Below are 17,752 nucleotides of genomic sequence, written 5' to 3'. Positions count from 1 at the left end.
TCAGATCCCAGCAATATCCTCCCGGTGTGGGGAAATCATTTGATATGTGGAGATAAAGATTAAACCAATTAAAGGGGAGGAGTCTCAGACATAGCTGCGGATCACTAATGTTTATATTAGACTTAATCTGCTAGTTTTGTTGACCAAACTAAGAAAAATATCTAAAGATATGAGTTACTAATAGTTACTAGAATGAGGGGATGAAGTGTAGACTCACATACACATAGACCTTAAGATTTGAGTTAAGCCATCTTTCTGTACTTACACTTTAATCGAGCTTCCTCTAGTTGCTGATCTCAGGTCTGCAGGAGAAAGAGAGAGAGAGAGAGAGAGAGAGAGAGAGAGAGAACACAGAGAGAGTGAGGTGAGCTGTAGAGAAAGCCAGAGAGCAGAGGATGCTAACAGCAGCCCACAGCACAGCCGTGTGGAGGCTGGGGGGAAACACTCCACCAATCCATCCCCTCAGAATGAACACACTGCACTGTAATTCTACACCAATACACAGCACACACACACACTCATACACCTGACTCATTCGTTTCTACGTTTATTGCTGAATAAAGATAGAGAGTATGAGTGAAGAAGAGAAAAAGAATGAGTGAGAGTGTGGAAGAGAAAGAGGCCTATTTGAGATGCCATCAGTTTCAAGACTAATCATATTTATAAAGTGATATTTACAGTACTGTCCATAAAACCCTCAAAATGGTCATAAAATAATAAAACAAAAAACAAACAAAAATCTCCCAAAGAGATTTAATTCCAATACATTTACTATGTGTCTGTTCATCATGATGTAAATGTTCACAAAATGTAAAGGACTGATTTTGTGTTTAAATAAGAAATAAAAAAGGGGGTTGGGGTTTGCATAGTGCACATATGTAAGATTAAATATATATAATTATCTTAACTTGAGTTGATATAAGTTGATTTTAGCTGAGCTGAGTTGATATGAGCTAAGTTCATTTGAGCTCATATAAACTGATTTGTGCTGAGCTGATATGAGTTGAGTTTAGAGAAGTTGAGCTGATGTGAGCTGGGTCGAGTTGAGCTGAGCTGTGTTCATTTCAGTTGAGCTGAGTTAATATGCGCTAATTTATTTTTTATTTGAGCTAATATAAACTGATTTGTATTGAGCTGATATGAGTTGAGTTTAGAGGAGTTGAGTCGTGTTCTGCTGTGTTGAGTTAAGTTGATATGAGCTGTGTTGATTTTAGTTGAGAGGACATGAGACAAGTTAATTTGATTTGAGCTCATATAAACTAATTTGTGTTGAGCTGATATGAGTTGAGTTTAAAGGAGTTGAATGGTTTTCTGCAGTGTTTAGTGAAGCTGATTTGAGCTCTGTTGATTTCAGTTGAGTTAAGCTGAGAAGTGTTATTTGAGTTGAGTGGATATAAGACAAGTTAATTTGATTTGAGCTCATAAAATCTACTTTGTGTTGAGCTGATATGAGTTGAGTTTAGAGGAGTTGAGTCGTGTTCTACTGTGTTTAGTGAAGCTGATTCGAGCTGTATTGATTTCACTTGAGTTTGTAAATCTGACTTTAGTTGAGTGGATATGAGTTAAGTTAATGTGGTTTGAGCTTATTTGTGCTCAACTGATTTGTGCTGAGCTCACATAAGTTGTGTTGAGTTGAGCGGAGCTGTGCTTATTTTAATTGAGTTAAAGTTGTTATAATCTAAGTTAATTTGAGTTGAGCTCATATAAACTGATTTGTGTTTAGCTGATATGAGTTGAGTTTAGAGGAGTTGAGTTGTGCTCAGCGAAGCTGATATGAGCTGGGTTGAGTTGAGCTGATTTTCGCTGAGTTGATTTGAGGTGTGTTGGGATGAGTTGAGCTGTACTGAAAAAAAAATAGGTTTGCTGAGTCAAGATTTTCAGGTGAGGTGAGATGAAATGAGTTAAGTTGAACTAATATGAGCTAAGCTGAATTTGATATTTGAGTTGACATGAGCTTTGTTCAGTGTAACTAAAATTTGGGTTGCATTTACCATATAAAGAAAAGGCTTAATCTTCACTTAATGAGTGTTTGCTATGGTAAACCAAAAAACATGATCAGTATTTATGCATGTGTAAATGTATTTTTATGTCAGTTAATTTAAAATGTTTAATTTTTCAAACTAAATAAAAGAACAGCAACCATGCTTTGTCTGATTAACATCATTTCAGATCATGGGAATTGGAGAACTACTGCTTCAGTGTGTAAAGCTTTACAGATGGTGTGGATTCTAAGTGGCCACTGAAAGATTTTGAATAATGCAGTATATGCATTTTAATAAAGAGGCAGAACATACGGTTAGATATGATGACATGAGAAGAGCCAGAGCGGTAGGAAGAGTGTGTGTGTGTGTTTGTGTTTTACACCAAAGCTGCAGGAGCAGGCCCCTACATGGATCCATGATTTCACTGGACCCAAACCAGCAGAGAGGATTAATGTGGGAGGAGGGAGAGCTGAGAGAGAGAGAGAGAGAGAGAGAGAGAGAAGGTGTAAACCCTTGAACCATGTCCAGTCTGCAGTCTGCTCTGGGTGAGTGACTATCCTTTGTGATGCCCCCCCACAGATTTCCCATAATGCTCCAGGCCTACTGGCTCACCAATTTACTACTGTAGGAGTGATATAAGGGAAACAGTACAGGTTAGAGCTGCATTTAAATTGAATAGTAATGTACAGCATTATTGTGTTGATCACACAGTGTAAAAATGGTCGGGCCGAAGTGTTCTTGAGTTGACTCAAATTGACTTAGCTCTCTTTTTCAATTACTTTAATTTGTATCTGCTGGGTAGGCCTCTGGCAGTCGGGCAGTTAGACAGTTGCACCTTTTTAAAGCTGTGTTGGAAAAAGGTAAAAAAGTGCAATTATTTAGAACTGTGTTTTCGTATAGTTTAATTTTAAAGCTGTAGGGTGGCCCTACTGTCTAACTGCTGCTAATAAAGTGTGAGATCATAAATTCAAATCCCAGCAATATCCTCCCGGTGTGGGGAAATCTTTTGATAGACAGAAGTGCTTGATGTGTGTAATCAGTTACTTTATTATTATTATTTTAATAAATATCCATAAAAAAATCCTTATAGCAGAAAACCAACTGTATAAGACACTCACATAGTCTAACTGTGTGAGTTTTTTTTTTTGTTAACCAAACCTGTATGTATCACAGTGCATAAGTAGTTCCAGCAGCTTTCATTTTTTCCATTGGTTTTTATGTAAACCCAGTCAGTCAACAGACTCTAAAAGTGGTATCACCACACCTTGTTCCCTCTGTGTAACTGGATGTGCAAAAATACATTAACGCTAAATTTATTGCTGTTTGCCTTGAGCAGTGTTCTTTCTACAAGAAGAAAGGAAAGAGAACACTCCTGCATGTGCATCATCACCCTTACTCTAATCATATGACTCCATTTTTTGTATAAACACAGCTTAAAGCAGCATGAATTGGCATTTTTGATCCCGGGCCCTATCTGGATGGTATTCGTTTCTTAGAGCTTCCCGGGGTAATTTTCTCTTTTATGGGGGCTCCTCTGTTATTTTATTCCCGTCCAAAACTACCAAGTCCTCTGAGAAAATTACAGGCTGAATTCCCTACTGAACTCCGTGGTCCTCTGGTAATTTTAGTCCTGTCCGGATGGACATCTCTGAGTTTCGTCACCTCACGTTTATTATTCAAGAATTTCCCCCCGGGGATCAATAAAGTATCTATCTATCTATCTATCTATCTATCTATCTATCTATCTATCTATCTATCTATCTATCTATCTATCTATCTCTCTATCTATCTATCTATCTATCTATCTATCTATCTATCTATCTATCTATCTATCTATCTATCTATCTATCTATCTATCTATCTATCTATCTATCTATCTTAAAATAGCTATTTGTTCACTGCCACACACAGTAATTACACTTTGGGCACACGTTTCCAAGGAGATCCATGTAAACAAAACAGTGAGTGGAAATGGAGGGGCTACTGAGTGCAATGCCATGTGACCAAAAAAGCCAAAAAACTCACTGGTCCTCCTGTTTTTTCAGTTGTAGTCCGGATGCAAGAGTTTTATCGCTGAGAAGAAGTGTGAAAACTGATCTTGTTCGGATAGGGCTTTATTCACATTTTTATCCAACCTTTGAGAATGTATTTTATACACACATTCTGGACAAGCTGAGAAAGAAGCCTGTGGATTGAGGCAGCAGAGTAATCTTATATGATTTGACAAAAATATGGTTCACAGCATTAAGTAGCTCAGAAGGTTATATATGGAGGAGCATCACTGTGAGGATTTGATCGCTTTCAGTTACAAAAGCCAAATCATTAGAAGGGGTGTCCACAATTATGTGTGTATATGTGTGTTTTGTGTATATGTGCATACCAATATGTGTTCAGGATGCATGCATGTGCATGTGTGTCTGTGTGTGTGTGTTATAGATAGTATTACACTCATGACTCACAACTGTACTGAGTCACTCACACAGAGAACCACACTTACCCCCACAAAATTTCCAAAAGCTGTTAAAAGAGGCAATATTTTCGGAGAGGAGGTCTGTGGTTATTGATTACGGGGTGTGAGTATTGATTATAGGGTGTGAGTATTGATTAGATGGAGATACTGTGTGAATCTGTTTGGTGTATTTTGAGAATATCTGCTCTCTCTCAGTCACAGTACAAAATAATTACACAACACAGAGAGTTCAGACATTAAAGAAACACCACTGATACCCAGACACACAGCTACTGCACACTGCTGAAAGGTCACACACACACACAAAGACACAAACAGACACACACACACACACACACACTTGAAAGCACATTATGCTATTGAAGGCTAACTACAGGCCTCAAAATCTTGCATTTTTATTTATTTGTTTGTTTGTATGCTCAATGGGTAATATTTAATTTGTTTATCTCTCTTTCTTTTATTTTCACTCTGTGCCTATTTTCCTAACCCTCTCCTGCTTCATATTTAGCCTTTCTCTCTCTTTTTTCTCTTTCTCTCTCTCTCTTTTAAGTATAACAGGAATAGAAAGATGCTGTAACTTTATTATCATCTTCCATCTATACCTTCTTCCTTTCTTTCTTTCTTTCCTTTTGTTCTGTCTTTTAAGTTTAGTATACCTTTCTCTCTCGTTCTCTCTTTCGCTCTCTCCTTCTCTCTCTCTCGTTTAGTCTTTTTTTCCTCTCACCACCTTTTCCCTGTCTATCTTTTAAGTTTAATATAAATTTCTCTCTCTCTCTCTCTCTTTCGTTCAGGTTCAGTGTACCTTTATCTCTCTCTACACTTTTTCCCTCTCTATCTCTCAAGGTCAATAAAGCTTTATCTCTCTATCCCTCTCTCTCTCATTCAGGTTCAGTTTACCTTTATCTCTCTCTACACTTTTTCCCTCTCTATCTCTCAAGGTCATCTCTCTTTCCCTCTTTCTCTTTTTTCTCTTTTTTCAGTTTGTTCATCTGTCCTTCCTTTTCCCTTTTTTCCCTCGCTCATATATACCCCCTTTTCTTCTTTATTTATTTGTTTCTCACCTCCTCAAGTCAAATAGCTTCTCACTTTCTTTATTCAAATTCAGTATATACTAACTTCTTCTTCCTCTATCTCCCTCTTTTTCTCCTCTCCTTTTTATCTCCCTCCATTTCTGTCCTCTGTCTCATAGATTTCCCCAGCTTTTCTTTTCTCAATGTATGAATCATTAGTTACATTGTTAAAAAATATGTGAAAAATATCTGTAAAAATTGTAACTTCACGTTAGTTACAAAGCAAGTAGGAGTAAAAAACAGTCAGCGAATCAAAACATGAATTACTACAAACCAGGATTCTCTTCTGCCAATCAGAGAGCAGCACAGAGCTGTATCGCTGTAGAGACTATCGCTATGGCAGCTCTCCAAGGGAGTGGCCCTGATAATCTGGTTCTGCAGGTTCAAACCAAGTCAACCGGTTAGTGGAACTGTCACACACACACACACACACACAGTGTCAACAGGTTCATGTTTATACATTCTGTTTTAACAGATTTTAGCTGACAGACTAACCATAAAATAAAAAATCTGAAGTATCTTTTTAAAAACACTGTAGTTATACAGTTTATATGGCAGATAATGCCAGAAAATAATTAATCAGGATTTTTCATTTTTTTATTTTAGATTTTATTGAACTAATGCACAGTTCATCATTACTTACAACATTTAAGCATTAAAATCTAGTTATATTAAATATTAATGTCTTAGCTAGTGTCAATAAATTAATTTGTTGAGACATTTTACTTTTAACCATTTAATAATGTTTATTACTGTAACTGTAAGTACTGTTTTTTTATGAACCTTTACGGTAAAGTGTTAGTGTAAGTACATTGACAAATGAACATATGTAAGTAGCAGGAGTGACAGAAAATAACCATGGTAAAAAAGTGGTAAAATTGCCTTTTTACTCTTGCTACCAGAAAATAACAGTTGTTTTACAGTGTAGTGTATCTGTAGTTAATAATTTTAATTTAGCTACTCAGTCTAGTCTAAATAAAAAAAAATATGAACATTGTAGTTTTATTCTATAAACTACAGACAACATTTCTCCTAAATTCCAAATAAAAACATTGTCATTAAGAGCATTTATTTGCAGAAAATGAGAAATGGTTAAAATACAAAAAAGATCCAGAGCTTTCAGACCTCAAATAATGCAAAGAAAACAAGTTCATATTCATAAAGTTCAGAAATCAATCACAGTTTTCATGCATCTTGGAATGTTCCCCTTCGCCAGTCTTACACACTGCTTTTGGATAACTTTATGCCTTTACTCCTGGTGCAAAAATTCAAGCAGTTCAGTTTGGTTTGATGGCTTGTGATCATCCATCTTCTACTTGATTATATTCCAGAGATTTTCAATTTGGTAAAATCAAAGAGCTGTTTAATAGCTGTAATGCAGTGTAATACTTGGCCACTATGTGGTCAGTGCAGACTGAAAATGCGACTATAGTAATGCATGCCTTCAGGAAACACTCCAGTGCAATGGCAGTGTTTTTTCTGACGCTGTTACCCAATGTTATACTTAGCAAGAGAACAAACCTCCTCTGTTGCCACATGTGGACTTATTTACATAGCGAGGGAGAGAATAACAGGCATTGAGAGAGAGACAGACAGACAGACAGACAGACAGAGAGAGCGAGAGACAGCAGACAATAACAGTGAGAGCACATGGTAAATAGAAAGGGAGGAAGAACAGTCAGTGTCTGGAGAAAACAGACTGAAGTGTCTCGTGACTCCGGCTCCGGCTCTGAAAGGCTGAGGAAGGAGAGACAGCCCTGCTCTTCACTCCCTGCGAGAAGTGGGTTTTCAGGGCAGAGTGTGGCGGGGGAGACAGGATTAGGGGGGAAGGTGTGTTTAGTTGTAGTGTGGTCTTTGTAAATTTCCCATATACAGTACTGTGCAAAAATTCAGACCTTTAGTTATAGGACAAAAACTAGTAACTAGTGTCCCATGACTTTTGCCATGTCTCTTGGAAACAAAAGAATGCTGCACTGACCTGTGGGACATGTGTGTGGAGCCTTCTGCATGAAATGTGTGCTTGGTGTGGTGCAGTGGATAACACCACTGCCTCCTTTCAGTGAGTTAATTGTCTTTGCATACAATTGTAGCTAGAAGTCATCATTCACGATCATTATCATCTGTTGCACTGCACTGTCCATTGTGGTTGTTAATTTTAATCTTCTATAGCCCTATCCAAATGGGATTAGTTTCTCAGGGGTCCTGGGGTAATTTTCTCTTTTATAAGGGGGTCCTCTGTGATTTTATTCCTGTTCGGAACGACCATGTATGTCTTTTACTCAGACTCAAAAGAAAATTACAGGCTGAGTTACCTACTGTTTTTCTCTGAACTTCGTGGTCGTAAGGTAATTTTAGTCCCGTCCGGACTCGCGTCTCTGGGTTTTGTATTCTCGTGTTTAATAAAATAGCTATTTGTCCACTGCCACGCACCGTAATTACACTTTTTGTGTGCACGTTTCCAAGGAGATTCACATAAACACTACAGCAAGTGGAAATGGAGGAGCTACTGAATGCGATGTCATGTGACAGAGAAAGCCAAAAACTCACTGGTCCTCGTGTTTTTTCAATTGCAGTCCGGATGCAAGAGTTTTATCACTGAGTAAAAAGTTGCATGGGATGGATTATCACAGGACACCATTAGGAACCTCTACAACTCCAATGCTGATATCTCTGGCATTTTGCATTACACATGCATTGCAAGCTAACTGTTTAAGGATTTATTGTTCCTGGTAACCTTTATCTTCCTTTTGAATTGCATTTTAATCCAACACTTATTTCTGTGTGCAGCTATTTTTGCAACTATTACTTTGATGATGAGTGTAAATTTAGGCTTGGTCTACAGTGGAGTTTTAGTTCAGAAAGTTGTAGAGTGGGTAAAAAAACTGGAGACAGAGCTGCAGCTTTCAAACTCATCTAGGAGCACAAGCCCTGGGGCACTACGAGAGAGAGAGAGAAAGAGAGAGAGAGAGAGAGAGAGAGAGAGAGAGAGAGAGGGAAGCGCAAAAGGGAGGGGAAAAATAGTGCAAACAAAAGAAAAAAGCAATTTGGACAAAGAGGGTGTGTGTGTGTGTGTGTGTGTCAGACATACACAGGTTTGTTTTTAGAATGTAAGGTCATGTATATTATTATTATATACATACCTAATTGTAATATGTCTAGTATATATTATATATACAATTACAAAAATATATGTATATAATAACAGCATGCTATACATGTTATATATATGTAATTACTATAATATAACATGTTGTAATTGCTTTATGTGCATGTAATAACTTGACATTGCATGTTAGTCGCTACTGTTCTTTCTACAAAGGATTTTTTTTTTGTCCTGAGAATATATGAAAACACACACACACACACACACACCAAACCAATGCGAGTAAAGAGAGCGGCTGAAAGACTTGCTGGCTCTCTTGGCTCCAGCCCAGAGGATGATGTCATGGGGATGACTTCACCATGCAGTGTCATCACTGCCTCCTTCCTCCCTCCCCTCTCCTCCTCCCCCTAACTCCATCCATCCCTTCCTCCCTCTCTCCCTCTCTCTCTCACCCTCCCTCTCTACACCCTCGCCGTGAAAGGTGCTGCTACACACACTCGCGCCAAAACACAAGCCATGACAATCCGCCCGCCTGAGCTACTGCCACTACTGTATTATTCAAACAGCGAGAGAGAGAGAGAGAGAGCAAGAGCGAGAGGAAGAAAGAAAGAAAACTGCAATAAAAGATATAAGAACGGTAAAAACTGCAAACTGACAGGTTCCGCAGACAAAAAGAGAGCGAGAGAGGTTTTGTGTGTGTGTGTGTTTGTGAGAGAGAGAGAGAGAGAGAGAGAGAGAGAGAGAGAGAGAGAGAGAGAAAGAGATGTTAAATGGAGTGGAAAAAGAAACAATAGGTAGTAGGTTAAAGAGAGATGCTATATAGCTAGTGGCTGGCTGAGAGAGAGAGAGAGAGAGAGAGAGAGGGAGAGAGAGGATAAATAGACAAAGAGTAAAAAAGGAAGAGAGGAAATGAAAAGAGAAAAATAGGAAAAATATACAGCAAGAGAGAACAAAAAATAGAGAGTAGAAAATGAAGGAGGGAGAGAATAGAAAACAAAAAATAGAGGAGGCGTAGAAAAGGACAGAGACAAAGAGAGGGTGATAGAGGGCGTAAAAAAAGTATAGGGAGAAAGAAAGCGATTAGAAAAGAATAGAAAGTAAAAAGAGTCAGAATTGGGAAAAAGGAAAAGAGAGAAAGTTATAAAGTATAACATGAAAAAGAAAGATGATGAGCAAGAGAAAGAAGATTGGAAAAACAGAGAATCAGAGAGTAGAAAAGGAATGAGACAAACAGAGAGTAGAAAATGAAAGAAAGAGAGATAGATTAGAAAAGGATAGAGAGAGAAAGGGAAGCAAAAAGGAGAGAGGAGTAGGGGGTGGGTGGGTTGGTTTAATTACATTTCTCAGTGCCACTCTGCTGCCATAAGGCCCAACAGTAAACACACACACACACACACACACACCACGCAGTAGGGCACAGGGAGGTGCAGCACTGCCCCCTTACAGACTGCTTCCGCTTACTCACACAAACAAATTACGACAATCACGCTGAAGAGAGTCCAGAAGGCCGATAGGTTCATGCAGAATGATCAGTAGAGCATTCTTTAAACTGTTATTAATGATTTCACATGTTCTCTCAGCAAATACATTCATCTAGAGTAGTTCTAAAATTAAAAATCACATGTTTGGTCTAACTAGTTTTGGTGATGGAGCTTTATTAGGCTTTATTCACATTACCAGGCTTAAGCTAATTAATGTGACGTGATGTCTGATTTCTTTGCTTTAATAAGACGTAAATCACATTTTTTTTTTACTTAAAGTGACTTGAATCAGATTCTTATTACCGTAAGATTTAAATCTGATTTTGCTCTAACCTGACTCAAATCAGAGCTTTTGTCTTAATGTGACTTCAATTCAATTCAAATCAGATTTCTTGGCCTTATGTGACTTATTGTGACTTAAATCTGATATTTTGCTTTACTATAACACATATCAGATTTTGTGCCTCAATGGAACTGAAATCTGATGTATTGCCTTAATGCAACTCAAATCTGACTTTTTTTGTCCTAAAATGACCTAAATCTGATTTTTAATGTGTCTCAAATCAATTTGCCTTTAAAGTGACTAAAAACTGATTTTTTATTAATATGGCTTCAATCAGATTTTTTTGCCTAAATTGACGTATTGTAATTTGATACCTGGTTTTGCCTAAATGGGAGTCAAATCTTATTGTTTGCTTTAATGTGATTCTATTTAGATTTTTTGCCGTACTGTGACACAAATAAAAAATTTACCTCAATGGAACTGAAATCTGAGTTTTTTGCCTTACTATGACAAATCAGACTTTTTCTATTAATTTAACTCAAATCAGATTTGTTTCTATGAATCTTACTCAAATCAAATTTCATTAATTTGACTCAGGTCTGATTTGTTTCATTAATTTGACTTAAATCTTTTTTTTGCCTGAATATGACTTAAATCTGATTTTGTTTATTAATCTGACTCAAATCGAATTTTTTATCATTAATCTGACTCAAATCTGATTTTGTTTCATTAATATAACTCAAATCAGATTTTTTGCATTAATATGACTCAAATAAGATTTTTTTTAACGTGACATAAATTCAACTATAAATTGAATTAAAATATATTATGGAATGAAGCTTCTTTGATGCAAAATCATTGTTTTTAACTCTGAATGTAGACCCACGCTTTGTTTTTCTTTAATCGCTTAATTACTGTCGTAACAAATCATTTTCAGCAATCCTAAAATGGAGCCCTGTGGAACTCCACAAGAACATTTTAATGTTAATAAGAAAAAATAAAACATTAAACATTCATTTTCTAATTTCTTATCTTGTAAGAAACCTGTCCTAGATCATTGTTAAAAGATAAAAGATTTGGGCAGCAGTAACTCTCTCCAGATTGGAGCAGACCTGGAGCAAGTAGGGGAGCGACAGGCTTTGGGCCGATGGGAGGGAGCGAGCGAGTGAGCGAGAGAGCAGGAGAGGGAGTGAGAGAGAGAGGCCTCCACTGCCAGGCCTCCTGACTCTAATGCATCTGTCACTTTGAATCACTAGTATTGACTGTGATTGTGAGTGTGTCACTGTTTCTATTATATGTGTGTAATCTATACCCTGCAAACCTCAATGAAGTGAATGAAAAATTATTGCTTGGATTCATTTAATTAACAATACATTTATATTTATATGATGGGGATTAGAGAATACATTACATTTCCCAGATGATCAAAACTGACAAAGGGATTTACACATTTACATGTACACAACTGAAGGCATTGATATATATTTATATATATGAAGCTGTGTATAAATGTATACAGTATGTGCTGTACATTTCCTGGAAGTGTTTTAAATGTGCCCTATAAATTGATATAAATAATTAAAGCTATATTTGTATCTTGGCAAAGTTGAATAATTAGATTTCAGTACATGGAAGTGACATATTTGAACTTTTGAACACTGTTTTGTCCAAAAGTAAAATATTTCTGTAAAACAGGACAATTCCCAAACTTAAAAACTGTTATATAACAGTCTTGACTCATTATATTTACACCCCCAATACACCTACTGCTTCTGGAATATATGGAAGCGAGTCAATGAAGGCTAAGAGCAAGCACTAGCCGATCAGCTGAAACCCTGTTTAACTGGAAGTTCAGCTGTAGGTACCTGTAATTGTAAGTGTGTGTTGGCTGGGATAGTTGGGGTTTAGTCAGGTGCAAGGCTAAAAGCTAACCCTACCAGATTATACTATATAATATCTCTTCAGAGAAAGAGAACACAAACAATAATAATTTTATTTGCTTAGGGTCTGTAATCAACAGTAGGCAAAGAATACTTTCCCTGACTATATTTTAGATCAGGAACTGGATGTTTTCCTATAAGATCTTTTAGTAGAAAGCAGAATTACTTTATGTACATATATGAACCCCATGTACAATTTCTGTTTTTTTTGGGTTGTGTCAGTAATTTGTGCATATGCTCAATGGTTCAACTATATTTATACACATTATACACATCTATTACTAAACTAAACTACAATCAATTCATGTTGAGTTGTTTTCGGAGGAAGAATATAGAACATATTTTAGCTAGTTGACCAAATCTAGCTAGTAATTGGGATTAATTAAATCAGACACAGCAAAGCCTGATTACTGTCTGCCTTTTTAATTTAAACACCAATAAAATACATTCTCTGTCAATGTGAAGTAGGTGACAAGATTTTACTAAGCTGTACCCCACTCCATGATCAAGATGAGACAGAAAGATGTTTAAAAGTCTGGAAAAGGTTATACAGCCATTTGTAAACATCAGGGATTGTAATGAACCACAGTGAGAGCCAATATCACCAAATGAAACGTTTGTTTTCTATATGCCCAAACAGTTCTTTAGTGAGTTGATACCTCCTTATAGAGGTTCGAATTCCGCTCATACAGCTTGCTATCAGCAGCCTGAGTTAGAGAATACACAATTGGCCTTGCTCTCTCTGGGTGGGTAGATGGTGCTTTTTCCCTTCATCACTCAAAAGGGTAATGTCAATCAGCACAGGGAATCTGTGAGCTGATGTATCACAGCCGAGTCGCTGCGCTTTCCTCCAAGTGCGCTGTTAGGATACTCGGTAATACTGCATCAGCAGCAGTTTGAAAAGAGGCGGTGGCTGACTTCACAGGTGTTGGAGGAGGCATTTGCTAGTCTGCACCCTCCTGGTGTTGTGGCATCACTAGTAGCTGAGTGTGTCGGATGTTCAGCATAGCTAAGATGAGGAGAAAAACGATACGTCCTTATAGAACAGTCTGTTGACTTTGCGATCGCAAATCTTTGCTTTGCCATTGCATAGTTATTTCCAATCACACAAGACCAGACTTTGGAGTTATCCTGAAATAATCCATTCCATTCGGCTGAAATATTCTCTTGCTGTTTCTGCAGATTTTGTGGTGGGATTGGACGGAGTGTTGACAAAGTGTCCAGTAGCATTGAATATTAAGCATTTTAAATCAGGGATAGGTTTGGCAATGGGTCTGGCTATGGCTTAGTATCGGTGTATTTTCAAGCAAACCGTTCATCTTGGTGATGACAATGGTGTCTCCACACACAGATTCGTTGGTTATCTTCATCAACACAAAAGTAAAACTTCACTGAATCACTGAAGATGACCTGGTGTCTTTCTGAGGTTTAAAAACGTTACAGGAAACACCTAAAACTGACAAATTTTCAAAAATAGAAGAAATCTAATAAATTTCCCCGGAAATTATGTTATCATTGACTGAACCAAACATGCCCAAGCTAAATATAACTGGTCTGAATATCATTGGGTCAGTGTACCGGTACTAAGCAAGCTACTGCCCTCCTCAGTTCCTCGCGAGTCTGCTCCCCAGCACATGGTTCAAATGAGTCCCTCGCCAGGTCTGGTTGTGATTAGACCAGGCTAATGTGTAAAACCTCACTATCTTAAAGGCACTAATAGTATGGCCCATTAACAACATACTAATTACGTTGTGTTTTTGCCCTGGGGAAAGGGGGGGCACTGCTTTGAAGTCGTGCCGTGGAGCCTGCCTGTAAGAAGGCTACTTAGTTCAGCATGAAGGGTGGAGTGTTTTGGCAGTGGGGGTGGGTTCAGCTCTGAGGCCTGAAGTTTCGACAGCCTTTTATTATTTTATGTGCTACTGTGCATTTCTCTCTCATATCAATCTTCAATCAATCAGTGCTCTCTCTTATTTGCGCTGTTATTCACGAAATTTGTTAAATTAAATCAAATGTGCACAGTTGCCCGTCTAGCCTAAATTCAGCCAGTCGGCTAAGACATATTAGGTGTCTAAATTTTGCTTTTTTAGTTGATTTTTTACCAAAGAAAGATGAGGATAATAGGGCTAATAGATAGTTAAAGCTTTACGTCTCCAATTAGCATGGTATGTATAGCTTTGTATCAGTTTCAAAACCACAATTTAAAGGGATATATTATAAACACCCCAAGCTCAAAAAAACTTACTCGATCAGTTCAAGATGACTGGAATTATGGTCGTTTTTTTTGAGAACCTCAGACAGTACACAGCAGGTTTAGCCAGCAGACTTCGTCTGAAGGAGGGATCTATACCTACTGTCCGTGGCAAGTCAGTAGATGAGACAGATGTAAGTACAGTACTTTCAAATATTGAGTTCTAGCTTGTTCATGTTTTGCCATTTAGTCCACCTAACACTAACGTGAGATAAATGTTCAGCGTATATACATGGGATGGCCAGCAACAGATTATTTGCATAAAAGTGACAGAGCCTTTAAACAACTCCTGCTAAAAGGGACTGAAAGTAGCAAGAATAGAGCTGGTAAATGATTTTGTGCAAAAAAAAAAAATAAAATAAAACTTATTGAACATGGTGTGTATAGCCCATAGAGTGTAAAAAGAGGTATAATATGTCCTCTTTAAAAATATTTTAGAACACTGACCACTGTTGATGCACTGGCAGACAAACCACCAAAGTACAGTATAAATTTAAATAAGTATAATGACCTTTCAATTAGTATGCACCTATAATGCATTTATATATCCTGACTTTATAGTCACTTATTATTGATAAAGCATTAATATCATATAATAACTGCTGGTCAGTGCTTTTTACTGTACAGTGAAAGAGTGTATTCGTGTACAGACACACATTTTCTCTCTCTCTCTCTCCATCTCTTGTCAGATCACAGAAGCTGTTCAGACTATTGTCACATCACACAAGAAGCCAACAGATGCTTATACAGCAAAATATAGCCTTGATGTGTCTAAGCCATATATTTCTTTTTTTTTTTTTCCTGTACTTTGTGTTTTTTGTTTTCTTGAGGTCTGTTTATGAACACTGTGTCTGTTTTTACTGTTTTGAGGTGTACCAAAAACTCTCATAAATCTTTCTACATGCCCATTTCCCAACCTCCCAATCTCTTCAGGCCTTATAATTAAACTGTTTTTTCTTTCTGGAACTTTAAAGCAAAACTCATATATATGTAAATGACATATGTTCTGATTGGTTGCCCCATATTGTGCCAGACCAGACTAACACAATCATGACAAAACAAAACTATGAATAAGAGGCAGCTCTAGACACTATATGGCCAAATGTTTGGGTACAACCCTTCTAATGAAGGTTTAATTTAACTACTTTGATTAAAGTAAAAAAAAGTCCCTGTAAAGATGTATTTCCAAAAGAATAGGGCTCCAAGTTGTCCTACTCTGTAAAATTACTAGACATTTTTAAAAAAATTACTGTTGTACTGTTACAGTTACAGAAAATCTGTTAATCTGTTTTTTATATATATATATAAAATGACATGAACCATTGTGATACACAAAGAAATATTGTCATTTTAATATGGTTTCCCTAAAAAAAAGCACATTTTTAGGAATGATGGCGCTCCATTCAGTACTTTTGAGTACTTTTGAGTCGGGGATGAGGTTGAGTAGTGATCATCCAACATCCTGACTACCTCTCAACCACTCTGACTTGCACAAACATTGGTAAATGCAGTCAGTTTCTGTCTCAATGCTTTTGTTGATAAAGTGTATATGGAAAAAGTGTTGTGACAAAATACACAAGGATTGTTTTAAGGATTGTTTTTAAAAAATGATTCTTTTTTTTTTTTTTTTTTCAATTTACTTGCTATAGATGGACTTAACAGGTGTCTGCTTGTGTTTTGTCTGTGAACTCCGGACTTCTCATGCAGTCCAAAACAACTGGATTGGATATTCTGGATAAATTGGATAATTTAAATTGTCCCAGTGTTTGAGAATGTACGTATTTACATTTACATTAAGCTCATATATGGATTGGCACTCTGTACTGGGCCACGTCCTTCAGGTGCAATCCTCCAGGCGGGCGGTTGTTTCCGGTTGAGAGTATGCTGTGCACAATCGGCAGTGGAAATTAATTTATTCCTTCTACAGACTTTTTAACTTACACAGCAAATGTACTGTTAGGAAACATTGTTAGTGTTTACTTAGCTCTCCTAGATTTAGTGTTAATGTAGCACTAACAAATTTACTATGTTGTAAAACTGTGTTAACACACTAAATCAATCTCATTAATAAAAATAAATAAAAGAAATGTCAGTTTTCGTTGATTTGGACCCTTTAGGTGAATTTCAAGCAAAGCCCTGCCGCGACAAATATAAAAAAAGGAGGCGTAAATAGAGACAGCACCACTGAACTACAGAACTAAAAAGAAGACTCTGCTCCTCTCTCTCTCTTTCTCTCTCTCTCTCTTTCCGTCTGTCTCTCTCTCGCTCTCTCTCTCTTTCAGTATCTCTCTCACCATGTGTCTCTCGCTCGGAACAAAGCCCATCTTTCTTCTCCGATCTGCTCAAAGTCACAGCAACGGTCTTTTCCGCACCTAGCTTGTCTCGTTAGCATTCTGCGCAACACAAATGGGCTTTGCATTTAGCCCTGGGGTTGACCCCTGACCTCTCCTTTCACGGCGAAGGCTGCCTAACCTTTCGTCAATCAAACACAATGGCCTTTTTTTTCTTCTCCGTCTTTTACTCTCAATGGCTCCTTAAAGAGAGCTCCGCGTCTGACCGATGAACCGGACTGAATCAGTCGTCCATTGAACGGCCCATCCCATGTAATTAATGCAGGACTAGCATGTAAAGAGGCTGTTCTACAGCGGCCGGTTCGATCTCGCGACTAGCGCTCAGGTCAGGGAAGGAGGGGGGGGTTGCCAAAAAGCCCAGCAAGAGATGACCTCACTCTAAAGTGTACGAGCATGCAGGGGTGTATGTGTGTGTGTTTAAGTGTGTGTGTATGAGAGAGAGCGTGTGTCAAAGTAGAAAGGCTTAAATGGATCCCTATTAGCTCCCTCAGGACTGTGAAACACACCCTCTCAATATGATTCAGCCTTTCTCTCTGTCTCCGTCTCTCTCTCTCTCTCTCTCTCTCTCTCTCTCTCGCTGCAGCGTGGGCCTCACGCCTTCCATTTTACTCTGTGTAAACATTTGTTCTGGTTTAGACCGGCTTTACTGTAAAGAGGCTCTTCACTCATAATTGCTGTCTCACCACTACAGCGTGATGTACTGAACTGACTTCATTCAAAAGTGTACATTAATAAGATCTCCATACTGCTGCACCAAGTCTCTTCTCCAAATCTTACAACACTTTATTAACCCCAGTAATATTAAACTCCAGGATTATAGTCCA

General features: G+C 37.7%; 1 long non-coding RNA gene across 1 annotated transcript; it reads left to right on the top strand.

Moving 5' to 3' along the window:
* Positions 1-637: 637 nt before the first annotated feature.
* Positions 638-16,664, top strand: LOC125785629 (uncharacterized). The gene is made up of 3 exons (XR_007427948.1): positions 638-2,527; positions 5,820-5,922; positions 15,267-16,664. It is a non-coding gene; the product is annotated as an uncharacterized LOC125785629 (long non-coding RNA).
* The last annotated feature ends 1,088 nt before the right edge of the window (positions 16,665-17,752 follow it).

The sequence above is a fragment of the Astyanax mexicanus genome, chromosome 21, assembly GCF_023375975.1.
Source record: "Astyanax mexicanus isolate ESR-SI-001 chromosome 21, AstMex3_surface, whole genome shotgun sequence".
Lineage (NCBI taxonomy): Eukaryota > Metazoa > Chordata > Actinopteri > Characiformes > Acestrorhamphidae > Astyanax > Astyanax mexicanus.
Note: the sequence above shows the minus strand (reverse complement) of the source record. Positions and strands in the feature narration are given on the sequence as shown.